Below are 17672 nucleotides of genomic sequence, written 5' to 3'. Positions count from 1 at the left end.
ATCTGCTTTTCAGAACTGGCACGCCACCATCTGCAGCTGCTCCATGAACACCAACGAAACCCTGACTTGGTTCTTGGTACTGTGACATTATCCAGGGTACAATGTGTACTGCTGATCAGCTGTGTCCCCTTAATTCTCTAGTCTGGGGTGCCTTTTACATTGCTTTGCTGTCAGAACATCCACTCCTGACTAAACTCGTGAGCACTCTGACCAGTCACTCATAGAGGGTGACACCTGCAAATTTTTAGTCCCAACCTTGTTCCCCCAGAAATGAACATCTTGTACTGGTCAGTACCCTTCTGAACAGTACAACCTCATAGAAAGTCTGTCATTTCATCAAAGGAAAATGATAACGCACCAGCCTTGTTATCCCAAATGGAGTTTCCCCACACACTTCATCCAGACACACTGGTTAAGATAAAACAATAAGGTAAGTTTATGAACTACAGAAAGATAGATTTTTAAGTGATTACAAGCTTTGATGCATAAAAATCAGGACTGGTTACAAAAGAAAGGAGTAAAATGCATACTAATATCTAACTTAACAAGCTAAGTGAACTTAAAATCAAAAGGTTTTGTCTCACTAGACACTGCAGTAAATTTCAGACTGGGTTTCCTTTTAGCCTGGAACCCCTCCCCCTTAGTTCAGTTCTTTGAGAGTCATTAATTTCATAAGCAGACACACAAATTGGAGGCTATTGTCTCTCATTCATATATTCCTCTCCTATCTTTGAGGATTACCCCGAGCTATGGTGCAGGCAACAAGTAATCTCTTGAGGACTTGATGGTTGAACCATCCCTGTGATGAAATGTAAATTTCTCATTCACACCTTCCTTTTGCTGGAGAATGACTGCTTAAGTAAGTTTCAGAGTAACAGCCGTGTTAGTCTGTATTCGTAAAAAGAAAAGGAGTACTTGTGGCACCTTAGAGACTAACCAGTTTATTTGAGCATGAGCTTTCGTGAGCTACAGCTCACTTCATCGGATGTGACAGCCCACTTGACTTTGTTGATACCTTTCTGGGAGTGCCAGTGTGTGTGTCTCTGAAAAACTGGCTTAGGCCTGCATTTCTAACTCTGGAACATGTTACAGAAACGTTATATAGTAGAAACTTATAACTTTAGATACAATGTTGACACACATTTTACTGTGACAATAATGCTTAGCAGGTTATGAGTTTTCAAATGATATCTCACAAGGCATACTTTGTAAAGAATTTATCAGTCTTGTAAAAGTGGTGAACATAATAGTATAAACTGTCACAATGGCTCACAGCAATCTGTCCTCCAAAGAACTGTCACGTTCCCCGTGTCTCTTCTCTCAGCTCTGCAAATATTGCAGGATCATGCAACCTGTGCTTGCAATGCTCATGACAATAATGCAGACCTGTGCAGGCACCATGCTTCTGTCAGAGATGGCAGACAGCGAGGAAGGCCGCACAGTTTATGAGATGTTGGAAAAAAAGCACAAAAATTAGATAGCATTATGGGATGGGGACAGTTGCAAATTGAGAAGTTGATCCCATGCTCTGAGTTACTCATTTCAGCCCCATCATGCATTGCCAAAACTCCCCACAAAACAGGGTCCTGGATGGCGGCAAGCTCTACAGTGGGATAGCTACCTATGGAGCATTGCACTCTACAGCAATAGAAGCACCATGAATATGACACAATGGTGAATACGTGCACCACCAACACAAGGAGACAAGTATGCACACCCACAAGCAATGTACTAACTGTGGCAGCTCTATGCCAACGTAACATGAACCAACCTAAAAGCGTGTGGTGTAGACATGGCTTCAGGCACAAGCTTCAGTCGCAGCATGAGCCCGAGGAGAAACTCTGAGCAGAGTGCAGCACATGCTTCTTCTGTGGCCAGCCAGCTTTGCTGGGGGTGAACAAGAAAAAAGGTCTCATCTGCCAATAGCAATGTTGGCAAAGTGCCCTTTGGATGGAAGCACTGTAAATATTTATACACTCAGCTTATTTATTAAAGCAAGACTGAAATATTTACATCCCAACAGGGCACAGACAAGATTTGACGTTCAGCAACAGACACTGGAGGGACAGTAATGGAAACCAGTTCTGCACTTGTCCTTGTTGAACCTCATCGGATTTCTTTTGGCCCAATCCTCCAATTTGTCTAGGTCCCTCTGTATCCTATCCCTACCCTCCAGCGTATCTACCTCTCCTCCCAGTTTAGTGTCATCTGCAAACTTGCTGAGGGTGCAATCCACACGATCCTCCAGATCATTTATGAAGATATTGAACAAAACCAGCCCCAGGACCGACCCTTGGCCTATTCTCCAGCCCCTCCCTGGGCTCTTTGTAATGAGCAACACTTCCCAGGCCTACTCCCCGGAAGTCTGGTTCCTACCCTTCTGTTGGAACCAGCCACAGGAGTTTGCTCCAGTCCTGTGTCTCCCAGGTATCTTCCCTCCCCAGGCTTCTACCTCACTCAAGAGCTTTCCTGTCCCCCATATGTCTTCCCACTATCAAAAGAGTGACTGTAGAGTTCTTACCTCACTCTGTCCCTGCAGCCCCTTTCTACTACAAATTTCCTCTTTTTATAGCCACTCCATAGCTGGGCTGCATCTCTAATTAGGGCTGGCCCATGCTTCAGGTGCAGCCAGTTGGGTTAATTGGACTCTCAGAGCCACATGAACACTTTCACCACATGTGTGAGGTACACACACAATTCCTCCCTCCAGGAAAAAAAACTTTTACACTCAGGTTTTATTGCAGGGCTGTGATCCAACATGTAATGCCCTGGCTTAATTTAAGGTTATATAAGAGTTTGTTTTGCTATTCACTTATCTCCCGGAGGTGGGATGACTGTATTTCAGAATTTAGGTTTAAATTACATGCATTTTTGAGGCTCAGGCAAACTCTGCAAGCTGTCAGCCATTCAGTGAAAACACACTTGTTTTCTTTAAGCTTGCACAACAGCTTTGTCAATACGCCCCCATGACAGAGGCGCTAAAGATGAAATATTAATTTGTTGTGCTGCTTGAATTACACTTCATAGCCGGGTGAATCTAAAAAGGTCTTCTGTCACAGATGTGTTTGTTACACTTAATTGCTTGTCTTGTTCTCTTTCAGACTAATCAAAACATTTAAGATCTCTGTGTGACTTCAAATATCCCAATTGCAGCCTCAAAGGCTGGCAAAAGAAAAATGAAATAGGAGTATGGGCATTTTCCCACCCACACATACTTTCTGAAGAAACAACATTGGAGAAGAAACCTCTGGGATCAATATTTTTGGCGTGGGGTACTCTGGAACAGTGATGAGTAAACCTAGGGAAAGTCTGAAATTCAGAACACTTCTGAATCTTACCTGAACTTTGCGGCGTTCCCCCCACATGGGAGCTGAGTGAGTTTGCATGCAGTGTCCCCTGATCAGCCAGCAGAATGAGAAAGGAGAAGGGGAGTCAGGGCTAAAAATGGTGGTGTAAATTGACACAGTTAAAGAGACCCGCTTCCTGCAGCTCCCATTGGCCGGGAACGGCAAACCGTGGCCACTGGGAGTTGCGGGCAGCCGTGAAAATGTAAACAAACTGTTTGGCGGCCCGCCAGCAGATTACCCTGATGGGCTGTGTGCAGCCTGTGGGTTGCAGGTTGCCCATCACTGATGTAGAGGGTAGTGGGAGGTATGCAATGCTTGAAGGTATTCAGAGTATTAAAAGGTTTGGGGAAGACACAGGTACTTCTGCTAGTAATGGTTATTGGTAAGGGTAGCTGGGTGGAGAGTATTTTATACTGAAGCTCTATAAGTTCTACCAAACCAGGGTTGTGGGTGGTATGTTTCTCATGCTTCCCTCAAATCTATGCCATGAAGGCTGCTGAGTGCCAATGGCAGGTCGCTTTGTCCCTTTCCTGATCACTAATCCCTTTTGCTGTGCCATGTAGATTTCTTGTAGATCTCAGGTTCTGCTGTCCTGCACACACAGCAGCACCGCAGTGAGTAGGGTGGGTTTCTAGGCTCACACTTTGTGATCTGGGACACTTGTGCTCAGTTCCTTGGAAGACATGCCTCTTGATCTACTGGGCACTCACTCACGAGCTACGGTACTTTCTATGCAAGGCCTAAAGAATCCAAACACCATATTTTGTCTAATTTGAATAAAATATGTATACCCAAATATCAATCTGGAAAAGTCACCCAGAGGAAGAGCTGACTTGTGACCAGCTTTGGGACAACTGGGCAGGAGTTTATAAAGGAGCATCACCTTCAATCATCTCCTCCAATTTGCATGGCCTAGACAAGGGCAGATCACAACAGTTCCTGTGAGCCAGTGCTGCTCAGACCTTGCTCCTTCCAGGCAGGGGATCACCCAGAAAAGGGTGGAGAAAAACAAGGAAGAAGAGGACCAAGGTCCCACATCCTCCACACTATCTATCAGAGTGGAGCCATCAAGGCAGGTGCAGCCCAATGTATGGAGCAGAGTGTATACCAAATAGCCCTAGGAGAGATTTTGCATCTCTCATAATGCTCCTCCAAGGGCAGTACAGCTCCACAACACCCCCTACACAGGAAATCTACCAAGGAGCCCACACTGTGCATCTCATGGCATTGGACACTGTCACTCAACACACTGGCACCTCCTGCTGGGCGTTTCAGGAATTAGCTCAGTCCCAGTAGGTGCACCCTCAGGTTGTGGTAGCTCTTCCCTCCTTGCCTCCGCCAGCAGACTCGTTACAGCTGCTTTCTCTCGGCATCCGCTTCGTGGCACAGCCCTCCGGCCATGTCACCATCCGGTTCCCCCCCTCCCCCCCGGGGTACTCCTCCACCAAGAGACCAGCCACTCCTCTCAGCAACTTTGCAGTTCACAGCCAGGCTGCTCCTTCAGCAGCTAGTGGGGGGAAGCCAACCCACTACTCTGGACCCCATCCCAGGGACCCTGTAAACAGCAGCTTCCTGCTGCCTCTTCCTTCCAGCTCACTGTCTCTATTCCCTGGGACACTTCCCCGCAGCCTCAGTTCCTTCTGCTCCTGCCTCTGGCTCCATCTCCTTTGCCCTCTTCCCAGGTCCTCAAGCCTGTAAGTCCTGGCAGCCCTTCAGGATCTCTCCCAGTCGCTGCTAGCACCTGCCCTTCCCCAGATGCTGGTCTCTATGTAGCCCTCTAGGAAGCCAATCTTCTCCCTAGGGCTCCCTGCAGCAGACTAACTCGCTCTGGTCTGCGGCTTCCTTTTATATGAGCCACCTAGGCCCTGACTGGCGGTTTGCCCTGCAGCCACTTGTTTGGCCGCCTGCTGCTCAGCCTCCCTAGACTGGTTTTAACTCTCTCGGGGGCCAGTGTGGGGCAGGTGCCCCATCACACACCCTCCCCTCAAGCCTACAGCCCTCAGGGTTTCTGTGGTCTCTGGCCCTGCATCCCCCATAGTGGGGACCAAAGTTTGTCCCTTTCTTCCTCTATTCCTTTTAAGAGGAAGCAGATATTCTCCCTCTCTTCTTTGGCATATTGGACCTGGGCTCTCTGGAACTCCAAGCTCCCCTCTGATACTTGCAGGGCCTCCTCTACAGCTGCTAGTCTCCCCTGCAGCTCTTGCACCTGCCCCAGGAGATCCCGCAGTCCCATTTCTTCCTTATTCAGGGCTTCCACAGCAGTCTTCTGTGGCCCTGGGTTTGCCCCTGTTTCCTACTGAGTCCTCTTCGTCCCAGTCTCTTTATCTTCTCCTCACCACCTCACCTCCTACTGGGTGTGGGAGATCACTCTGCCAGGCCCACCATCCTCACTGGCCCATCTCCCTGGTCAGTCCTCAACTTGGCCTGGATCCTGGGCACCACTTTCTTAGCCTGTTTCTCATTAAGAGAGCAATGACTCTTTTGGTGTCCCACTTTTTGGGAATGGGAGCACCTCTTCTGCTTCTCCCTAGCTATGGGTCTTACCATGCTCTTCTCTTCATCAGGCTCTTCTGGGCTAGGCCTGGCTCTGTGGGCACTGCCTCTTCAAGTGCCCCTATCACCAGGCCCAACACACCCATTGCCATCCAGTTCTCTTCACAGGTGGGGCCTCTCCTAGGCTTCCCCTTTTCCTCTTCATAGGGGCATTCATTCCTCCCAGGTCCCAGTCACCCACAGGTATAACAAGGCATCTTCACCACTACCGGGTGCCTGGCCCTCGCGTGCTGCCTTCCCTCTCTATATCTGCAGCCTCCCTGGATCTCCTCCCATAGCAGCCTCAGTTCCTTCTGCTCCTGTCTCTAGTTCCAGCTCCTTTACTCTCTTCCCAGGGCTTTGAGCCTGTATGTCCCAGCAGCCCACCAGGAGCCCTCTAGGAAGCCAGTCTTCTCCCTAGAGCTTTCTGCAGCAGACTAACTCACTGGGGTCTGAAGCTTCCTTTTACATGGGACATCTGGGCCCTGACTGGCTGGTCTAGCCACTGCCCTCATTGTCTGCAACCGCCACCCTAATTGGCTGTTTCCCCTGCAGCCACTCCTTTGTCTGCCTGTCACTCAGCCTCCCTAGGCTGGTTTTAACCCTCTCAGGGCCAGTGCGGGGCAGGGGCCCCATCACAGACAGATTCTGATAGCCTGAACCAGAGCATTTTGCTACACTTGCATCTTTAACTCCCTTTGGAAATCTCATTGGAGTTATTCTATTCATTTGAATGGCTAGGATTGGGCTGCTGTTATGGAGGGTATTCTTTATACCATATTATTTATATTCCATGACTCTTTTAGTATTATTTATTGTCTTCATTATATAATAACAACTTCCATCGCACAAGGGTTCAATAAGTTGTTAAATGTATTAAAGTATTTCTAACAATAATTATATTTTAACAATATAATGGCAATAAATTTTAATAATTAGCAATTTACACCCTTATCTGCCATGTTATAAATAGAGAAATGGAGTCAGAGACCAGCAACTCACCCAAGCTCATAGAGCGTGCAGGTGCTAGAGCCAGGAAAAAACCCAGGTCTCATGATTCCCAGTTTGGCATTCTGTCTATTGAGTCACAGCGCCCTCCAGGAAATCTACATACTTACATTTTCAAAATATCTTTAATCCAATGCACAACTTCAAGACACAGCTCAGTGGTCTTTGATTAGTATTATGAATCACCCAGATGAACTGCAAAGAAGTAAACACATTTATTTAGTAACTAGACAGCATGATAGCTCTGGATGGAGAATATCTTTAATTGAAAAGATGATCCAATAATCCGAATGCATCCAAATGCTTTGCTGAAGCTCCCATCGGTAATGAAAGTACTGTATGAACATCAACAGGAATGTGTTCTGTTACGGAGCAGCATTCACTGAAAACACTATGGGCCAGGTTCTCAGCGGGGCTAGGCCAGCATAGCTCCGCTGGCATACATGGAGCTGTGCTGGTTTATACTAGACCCTCAGCCCCACAATATCAAAATAAAATCCCCTGACTTACAGTTCAGCTTTTAAATTAAAAAAAAATAGTGTTTCAATAATGTTAGAGATCAGCATCAGATTAGCAAAAGCTAGGCAATGCAATGCTAGAGATAGACTATCGGCTACCAGTTGGAATTTCTTTCTCTTTGTTAGGAGGAACATATTTTCACCAAAGGTTACATAGTGTGGGCTTAATTGTGCTACCATAGGTCACTAGAAAACACGGAGGATCTGATCCAAAGTCCACTGACACGAATGGAAGTCTTTCCATTGACATGAATGGACTTTGGAGCAGGCCCTGAGCTTGAGGGCAGTGCGAAGCTGCCCAACACCAGTGGATTGTAGCTCAGGAAGATGGGGCCTTAGCATAGGGCTATGGAAAGAAGTAAGTCGAGTCAGGTGCTCAGCACCTCTGAAAATCAGGCCACCTATTTATGGTTAGGGTAAATACAGATTTAGGTGCCTAACTTTCACACACAAAAGATAGCATATGTCAAGTTTGATATTCTTGATGGACCTGGCATTAGTAACAGCATATAACGCCGTCTACAGAAGAATGCCTAACCAGCTACTCCAATACAGAGTACCTCAGGGTCCACAATACAATATATCTAACACTTGCACAACAGACAAATGCTGCATTGTTCCAGGAGGAGTGCCAGACATCCCCACACAGGCTGTTTTTATCACTTCAATATTCATTTATACTCAAGTTCATAAACTGAATTACTCCTCTACTGCGAAATCACAAAGAGCCAAAATCAAATACGGACAAAGCTTTAGAGAAGCACCGGGACTGTGTTCATTTACTGATATTGCTTAAAAATGGAGTATGCTGAAAGGCACACAGTTTGTAATTTAGCTGTAATTTCCAAGTGACTTTTTTATACATGTGTAGTAGCCTATAGAGAGAAAGAGAGATCCAAATTATGTCAGGTTAGTTTCAAGTTACCATCTTTTACTATTTTAGCATATCCAACCTTATACATAACCAAATGGGAACTGAGTACGGATTCTGAAGGTCAATTTCCTATCTTGCAAGATTGTTGGTGATTTGAGCCAATACATATTTGAATATTTTTGAGGCTTGAGTTTTACTAGGTCTTATTTTTCTTAATATATTAGCTAATGGTTATTGAACCAGTTCTGGAAATACAGATACTGTATTTGATCTGAATGCATAGGCACAGGCTGAGAGATTCAGAGCTATGTTAGAGATGCTCCTGTATTATAGGTGGGACTAGTAGTACCAACTATTATTAAGGTAGCCGGAGTCTTCCCTTTATATGCTGGTAACTTTGTAAAACTTTAACCACTTGAGCTGGAAGTTTACATACCATGTGTCTGCTTCAGGCTGAATTTTTGGGGAAAATTTCAGCCAAAATAGTTCAGTGGTTTCAGAGTCTCAGAAAAAATGGCAGTTTGGTTGTGTTGCTCGTGTTTTGCCTGTGCAATATTAATTTGGCCCTTGTGTGTGTATGTATTATGATGGTCTTTAATTGCATTATCCTCTACTATTTTTTCCACGGCACTCCTGCCTCATTCAGTGCACTGCATGGACCTGCTCTGGAAATTAACCAGAACTGGGTTGTGAAAAGGCTGTTGTCTGTAGAACCCCAACCTCATTTAATGCAGAAGCTGGAAAGTATGTAGTGAATGAAGTAGGGCATTGCAGGAAGAGAGAGAAGGGTCTCATAGTTAGCTGAATGCAGCCCTGGAGATTTGTATTCTATCCTTGCCTCTGCCACAGAGTTCCTGTGTGATGCCACACAAGTCACTTAAACTAAACTTTTCACAGGTAGCCATTAATTGTGTGCCCAATTTGAAAGTACGGGGCCTGATTTTCTCAGCACTCACTGCAGCTGAATTCAATGGGAGCTGTGCTTTGAACATATAAAGTACCTTGTAAGTGTTAAGGACTCTAAAAAAATCACATATTAGGCATCTCATATTGGGCACCCAAAATTAGTGCATACTTTTGACCGTAATCTCTCTGTGATTCAGCTCCCCACCTGGAATAGGGGGTTACTACTACCCTCTCACCTCTTAGGAGATAAATTCATTATTATTTGTGAAGCACTCAGATCCTGTAATGAGGAGCACCACAGAAAAATAAAGAAAAGCTCATGAGGAAATTAATAATTCAGCCTGCTGAGCGGAGTTTGAATAGCATGCAGTAAATAAGGCCTAGAGCCACATATTGAACAATGATGAGAAAACAAAATAATGAATAGCTGCTCATTAAGTGAGTATGGTACATCCTGTGCACTGAATGAGCCAGCAGTCCTGTGAAAAAAATTGTATGTGACTGTATAATTAAAAATTGCATACACACAGGCAACCTTAATTCTGGCAATTCATAACTCTTGAACGCTTGACTTTACAACCTTAATAACGTTTTTAATGCTGGGTTTTTGTTTTTATTTGCACGTATGAGAGTCTATACTGGAGAATGCTCACATTACTGGTCAAACACTACTTGCTATTTCTGAACTACACCTATTACCTGATGGTCTAAATTTAACGCACAGCCTTGCATTGATGTCAACGGGATGGGCACTGCCTCACTAAGAACTCCTGGAAGCATCATGCCTCATGCAGGCACGGCACCTCAACCAGAAGAGGGTGCAGCATTCCCCTCCTGTGGGAGAAGAGCCCACTTCAGCCTTGCCCTCTTTGGAGAGACTTGTGACTGGTATCTGAGGATAGCCCTGGTAGTATTCCTCAACCGAAGGGCTGCAATTGTGGCCAAACCCCATGCAGGAGTGAGAAGGTGCTTGTGCAATGCCCTCCTACCTCCCAGTGCATCCACACAAGGCCTGGACACAATTTAGCCATGTGTCAACCATGAAAATCATATAAATGGTGGCCCAGTGTAGATAAAAGTAAGCGTTCTGAGTATAAAGCAGGAATAATAAGACACCAGACATAAGACAAAGCCTAGCATAAAACCGTAGATCATATTATAACTGAAATGGTTGCATGAGAGAGAAGTGTACAAAGACTACTGGGGATTACTCCTGACTTGTGTTCATAAGCTATTACCATTATTTGTTGAATGCCAACAGTCTAATCTGCCCTGTTCAGAACAGAGAGGATACTAGGAACTTCCAGAGTGAGCAGACAGATAAAGCAAAAGTCCATTGAGTGATTGAATATTCTGTGTAGAGATTTCCCCACACACATATCCTTCTTGCTTTTGAGGAAATTATCAGGATTTAAGAGCATTATGGAGGAGCTGCTGGTAAAAGCCTGGCACATGGGGTCAAGAAATTCCAGGCATAGGGAATATTTGAGTGATGACATGGAGGAAAAAGAGGAAGAAATGGTTAGTCCTTGCATATGCTCCCATAGGAACATAAGAATGGCCATATTTGGTCAAACCAATGATCTATCTAGCCCAGTATCCTGTCTTCCATCAGTGGCTGATGCCAGAGGCTTCAGAGGGAACAACAAGAACAGGGCAATTAATGGATGAGCCATCCCCTGTTGTTCAGTCTCAACATCTGGCAGTCAAAATCTTAGGGACAACCAGAGCATGGGGACATCCCTGACCATTCTGGCTAATAGCTATTGTTGAACCTATCCTCCATGAACTTATCTAATTTCTTTTTTGAACCCAGTTATACTTTTGGCTTTCACAACATCCCCTGGCAACGGGTTGACTGTGTATTGTGTGAAGAAGTATTTCCTTTTGTTTGTTTTAAATGTGCTGCCTATTAATTTCATTGGGTGACCCCTGGTTATTGTGTTATATGAAGGAGTAAATAACATTTCCTTATTCACTTTCTCTACACCATTCACAATTTTAGAGACCTCTACCATAATCCCCCTTAGTTGTCCCCAGGAGTGCAAGTATGGCGATACTCTCCGATACCCCGTATCTGCACAAGATTACTAGCCGGTACAAGGTACCGGAAAGATATGGGGCCACTAGATGGCCCCATGCCGGCAGCTCCGCCTCACCAGAGGACACAGCTGGGGGGGTCGGGGCTACGCTCAGCTCCTTTCCCCACTCTAATCCTTTCCCTGCTGCCACAGTGGAGAAAGGAGCAGAATGCGGCTAGGGCATTCATTCTTAACAGCACAATACATATGCTAACAAACTTAAACAAAGACTTTGTTTAAGTTTGTTAGCATCTATATTGCTGTTTTACATTGGTCAGGACTAAGCCAAAGGCACAGGAGTTGGTTGCTAGTGTCCTCCACCCACAACAGAACATCCCTGTCAGTGTGATTTTACAATGGCAGAAGATACACATCAAACACTAGAGACCACATTTTCCAGATTTTCTTTTGAAAATCCTTATCTAGGTGCCTAAACTCTACCCTGGTGAGTGCTGACCACTTGAAAAATCAGGCTCTGAGCTCTTAAAATCTAGCCTTATGTGAGCTGTGGTTTCTATTTAATTAACCTCACTGGGGCTTAAGCGGTAACTGAGAATGGTTCCTAGAGCTGGGAGAATATGCAAAAAAAAAAAAAGTATTTATGAGCATTTATTTGAATGAAAACCACAGATTCATCTTGACAATATTCACATCTCTTTTAATTCATGTCTCAGAACATCTGTACAAGTAACATTTTAATCTGCAAGAATGTTCCTAGACAGTGAAGTTCTCTTAGCTACTTGAGGAAATGCCTTTTCATGAGGTTTTGTGTCGGAACTATCTGTCTGTCTCAGGTTCTGAACACCTTTTCATCCTGTTTATGAATGCTTGACATTAAGTCAGGGAACAGAAAGGATAACAGCTGGGCCCAGATCTTCAAAGGTATTTAGGTACCCAACGCCCATAAATAAAATCTAAATCTGTTCATGAATAATTCTTAAACAGGAGTCAAAGGGACGATCTATGTGCTATAAGTAGCTAACCAAGCTCTAAGGGTGACTAAATGGTGCTATGAAGAAGCTGACTGAAATCAATATGGGCACAGAACTAAAGGACCTAAGTGGCCTGGCTGATTGGATAAATGAAGGATGCACTTTTGGGCAGCAGCTCTTGTGGTTTTGCAGGCTGAGCAGCCTCTGTCCCTCCATATATGCCTTTGGGGTTTATTGTTTTCTATTCCGCGTGTGACATCTCTGCTGCTATTGTTTCCAGATGTGACCTTCATGTTCTGGAAAAATGTCTGATGATGAACCTGGCATTACAAGATGAATCTAATACCAAACAATAAAACAGGGAAAAGATATCGGTCTCTGTCTAGAATAATATACAAGGGAGTTCAATCTAATTATGCAACAAGAAAACTTCAGCTAACCAGTAAAGACAGAAATAAATTTCCCCTTGTAACACTGAGAGCATGTTAGACCAAATATAGGATTGAAACACTGGGGGAATTATTATTGTATATAAGCCACTATCTAGAAACAATGCACTATATCTGGCTGAAGGAGAGATCTCAAAGATCAAGGAAGATTCTACTATAAATCTTTCCTCTTTACATTTCCTATCCTTTTCTCCATTCATATCTTCCTTTCCTCTCTGCTCCTTCCCTTTTTGGTATCCTTGTGGGTGGTAGATGTGATGGTTTTATGTGTTGTGTGTATTATATCTTTCAATTTCTAGGAATTCTTCACATCTTCAGAGCTCATTGCCTGTTTTGTTCCCAGAATTGTTTGGTGTGTTAAGAGAAAGTGGGGTGGTTGTCCTTCCTATCCTTCTTTCATTTAAGAAGTTTTCAGTTTGGGGTGCTGCTGGATCCTCAATGACACCTGGAAGTATAGGTGTTTAACAGATGCAGTTATAAAATTTTAGACTGGTAAAGGGGATGTCAGAGGGGACAGGGAGAGTGTAGGGCCCCGGGCTGGGGACAAGGTGGGGAGGAGTCAAATGGAGGAAAATGTGGTGACATCATGTGCCCCCTCTTGTGTCCCTCCCAGTACCGGCAAGAAATGATTTCTACTTCCACCACTGGTTGTCTCTTTTCTAATCTGAACAGCCCCAGTCTTTTTAATCTCTCCTCAAATGGAAGTTGTTCCATACCCCTAATCATTTTAGTTCCTCTTCACTGTAGCTTTTCCAAATGTAACAGATCTTTTTTGAGATGGGGTGACCAGAACTGCACACAATACTCAAGCTGTGGGTATACCATGGATTTATATAGTGGCATTATATTTTCTCTCTTATCTCTCATTTTCCTAATGGTTGCTAACATTCTGTTAGCTTTTTTGACCTGCAGCTGCACATTGAGTGGATGTTTTCAGAGAACTATCCATGATGACTCCAAGATCTTAGTTGAGTGGTAACAGCTAATTTAGACTCCATCGTTTTGTATGTATGGTTGGAATTATGTTTTCCAAAGCACATTACTTTTCATTTATCATCATTGAATTTCATCTGCCATGTTGTTGGCCAGTTAGCCAGCTTTGTGAGATCCCTTTGTAACTCTTCACAATCTGCTTTTCACTTAACTATCTTGAGTAATTTTGTTTCATTTCAAACTTTGCCACCTCACTGTTTACGCCTTTTTCCAGATCATTTATTAATATGTTGAACAGCACTGGTCCTAATACAGATCCTTAGGGGACACCACAATTTACCTCTCTCCATTCTAGAAACTAACCATTTATTCCTACCCTTTGTTTCCTGTGTTTTAACCAGTTACCAATGCATGAAAGGACCTTCCCCCTTTATGCTGTAGCAAACTGATCCATAGAACATCAGGGTTGGAAGGGACTTCAGGAGGTCATCTGGTCCAACCCCCTGCTCAAAGCAGGGCCAATCCCCAATTTTTTCCCCAATCCCTAAATGACCCCCTCAAGGATTGAACTCACAACCCTGAGTTTAGCAGGCCAATGCTCAAAACACTGAGCTATCCCTCCCCCCCATTCCTTCACTCATTAAAAGGAAGTCTCCTTCTCTTTGTTTTCAGATGCCCCAATGTATCTCCAGCTTCCACAGAGCATCCTAATCATAGAAGCTATTTACAACAGACTAGAGGTGGGAAGAGTTGAATCCTTCCATATTTCTCTGCAATACATCACTAGAACACATCCCTGGGCTCATGTGTCTGCAAAGCAGACTTGTTTTGATGATACACTTAGCGCAGGAATGCTCCCATGATTACCATAAAAAGCCTTCTCTTTTATATTAACAAAACATTCCCAACACACTCTCTAGTGATCTATAACCAAAAAAAGAGTGTAGGTGGCAAGTCCATTCTGGAGCAAGGAATGTAAATGCAGCAAATGTGTTCAAAATAATTTAAGGAATCTCTCAAGGAAAGAGAAGGACACATTTTCACAGCTGTGAGATTAAAGTCAGGACCCACTGAGATGGAAAGACAAAAGCAGCTTCTCCTCTTAGCTTGATACAATGTTCTGTGTACCAGGTTTGAAGTCAATGACAATTCAAGGTTGTTGAATAACAGGCTCAATTGAAATTATTTAATTAAAGATTCTCAATAAGATATTAGCACAGCAGAATAGATACATTACCACCCTTGAAGTAATGTAAAGAGCTGGCTCTGTGTCCCTTCTTCACTGTAACTGGTGGGAGTTAGGAGTATTAGTGTTATAGTATAGTATAGTTTTGCCTGAGATAGTACTTTGAGTTCTGCTTGCCTGCTTGGTTTTGGATATATATACATTTTACTAATATGTGTGAACAAAGGGATTCTTACTAAAAACAAAGACAGACACTGTAAATGTTGCTTTTGCCTGAACCAGATGGATTTGTTAGTACAATGGAAACCGATAGAGCAGTTAAAGTGTTACAGAGCATGGTGGAAGCATAATATATGAGCATACACTGGAAGGCTGCTCAGCTCCTCTCTCAAGCCAAGGTCAAGCAACCAGTTAGGAGGGGCAAGGGAAGCTGGAGAGGCAGGCATAAGAAACACTAAAAGCCAAAGAAAAGCCTGGCCTTGGCCAGAACACACAACCTCACTCCTTACCCCTCCCATGGGGTACAAAACAGGTGGGACTAAGACCCCAACTCACGACCCTCAAAAATGGAACATGACCATAAGTTGTAAGGGGTGTGACTAGGGGCATGCACTGCAGGTATATTTGGGCCTGCTAAAGAGGGGGAGAAGGGGAAATGGGGAAAGGGGGCACAGGCTAAGGCTCTGCAGCGTCAGAGCTGGGAACGGAACACTGGGAAACACACACTACCAGCATGTAGAGCTATGGATATGTTTGTTTGGAACTAACCCCAATAAACATTGCACTGCCCGCACTTCGGTCTTCTGGTCTTCTGCTTTCTGTCTGCATGACAAGAACCAGGGGAGGCAGTAAAGGGAAAGCCCTCTAACAGTGAGATGCACAGTTTCATTCCCCAACTAAGTTACAAAATTTCTGTCATTATATAGGGGTTTTAGACAAAGAGCTCCCTCTGCCAAAATACCCACCCAGAACCACATGTTCTGATGTCTTTTCCTTTAATATCTGTTTATTTTCAGTTTACCTGATTTACGTGCAAGGGCATAATTATTTACTGCAGAGAGGACCAACAGTTTTGCAAGATAATTTCTCTCCGTGGAGTCCTTCTTCCCCCATAATAATTCTTCCCTGTTGATGCCCCAGTAGGAAACATCTGCTGCAACCATCATCCATCTCCTGGTGGGGGGGGGGGAAGGGGGGAGAGAGAGAGAGACAGAGACAGAGAGAGAGAGACAGAGACAGAGAGTGAGTGCGTGTTAAGGGGATGAGTTCCATGAATGGCTGGAGTTTTATAGACATGGAGGTGCCATGGATTATAAGATACAGCCTAAAGCATAAAATTCCTGAATAGGGTTACTTGTAGGTCAACGACCAGCCTTATAATTCAAAAATACTCTTTGTTAATATCAAAGATTTTAAAGAATAGTTGATACAAATGAATCAAAAATATAGAAAGAAAAGGAATAAAATGGTAAATATTTACTAACAGGTACTAACATTTGTATCCTTTCTGTGGTATTCCTCAATAGTTTGAATAGAATCTATTTAGTTCTCTTTTCTCTTGTGCAAAATTACATACACACACACACACACACGTATATATAGGTACGCACAGATCTGCATACACATGTGTATGCATTATATATAATATACACCTTTCCCTCACTAAATTTGCCAGAAAGCATGTATGACTTTTTTCACAATTCACTTTATGTCATTCACACATTGCATTTTCCACTATGGATTGAGAGAGGCCGTTGCTAGAAGAGTTATATTTAATAACCATGCCTTCGATCATGCCTTTTCAATAAAAGCCTAATCTGTTAGCTGTTGATTCGCTTCGATACAGTACCTGTTTCTTTGGCTGAAAATGAAATGGTGAGCTATTTCTTTCAGAACTCAGATTTGCTATGGGGATATACTTCCCTCCTCCAAACACAGAGAGCACACACAATGCATTGAAGCCTTCAGAAAATTTCATATTGGATTGCTCAGGGTGAACCTTCCATGTTTAATTTTGTCTTATTTCTTCATGATGAGTTCAACAAGAGCACTGTGGTTTTTCATTATTATTTCTGTGTTCTGAGCTAAAAATCAGCCAGTTCTACCGACTATACATTCCCATTATACACCCACAGTGACATAAGTGACCTGTGGCAGAGCAGAGAATTGAGCCTTCAAAGGTTGGCTTCCTGAGGAGAAAAGATTGGCACACCTCCTATTGGCTTGGGTAAAAGTCTGTTCCTTTTGATTCATCAACTTAAAGATGGAAAGTTTTCTAATTCAAACCTCAGCTGGGTAATTTTCAGACACACAGGTAATAACACCAGCCCCCAGACAGAGGACTAGTTTTGAGCGTCCACTAATTTTCAAGGCCCTGCTTGAGACAACTAAGGCCTGGCTTTCTGAGGTGTTATAAAACCCACAATTACAACCCCAAGCCAATAGGAATTTTGGGTGCTCAGAACCTTTGAAAAATCAAGCCCTAGCTGTGTCATGTTGATTCAATGAAAATGCTGACAGTTTGCTATTTAAAAGTATTGTTATGATCCCCTGGGATACGAGATCACACAGGAGTGGCTTAGTGGTATCCAGACAGTGGCGAATTCTGTAAGAGACAGAGAAATAACTCCAATCCACCCTTGAATTGAGTAAAGGAGTCTTAACAAGAGGCTCCTGTGGCCTCCAAAAGTGGCTCCTCCATTGCATCACTGCAGTGAGCATGATGTTGCAGCCAGAAAGGAACTACAGTAATTTAACTGTGAAATTACAAAAGCAAAAATGTTAAGAGTTCTGGTTGGGAAGTTCATGATAAATAAATAACCTGTTTTACACCATCTTTAGCCAGCATTTTGTTCCTTCACAGATTGCTCCCAACACTGAGTGAAAGAATACACAAATTAATAGTA

At 43.7% G+C, this 17672-nt stretch overlaps 1 long non-coding RNA gene across 2 annotated transcripts in view; it reads right to left on the bottom strand.

Annotated features, from left to right (window-relative positions):
• Positions 1–12916: 12916 nt before the first annotated feature.
• LOC119565702 overlaps positions 12917–17672 on the bottom strand; it is a 98157-nt gene continuing 93401 nt past the window's right edge. For both annotated transcript variants that reach the window (XR_005224511.2, XR_006289927.1), the window contains exons 4-5: positions 15788–15939; positions 12917–13092 (exon numbers count right to left, since the gene is read on the bottom strand). This is a non-coding gene — a long non-coding RNA (uncharacterized LOC119565702). The remainder of the gene's footprint in view (positions 13093–15787; positions 15940–17672) is intronic.

The sequence above is a fragment of the Chelonia mydas genome, chromosome 3 (assembly GCF_015237465.2).
Source record: "Chelonia mydas isolate rCheMyd1 chromosome 3, rCheMyd1.pri.v2, whole genome shotgun sequence".
Taxonomy (NCBI): domain Eukaryota; kingdom Metazoa; phylum Chordata; order Testudines; family Cheloniidae; genus Chelonia; species Chelonia mydas.
This window is presented reverse-complemented; position numbering and strand designations above follow the sequence as displayed.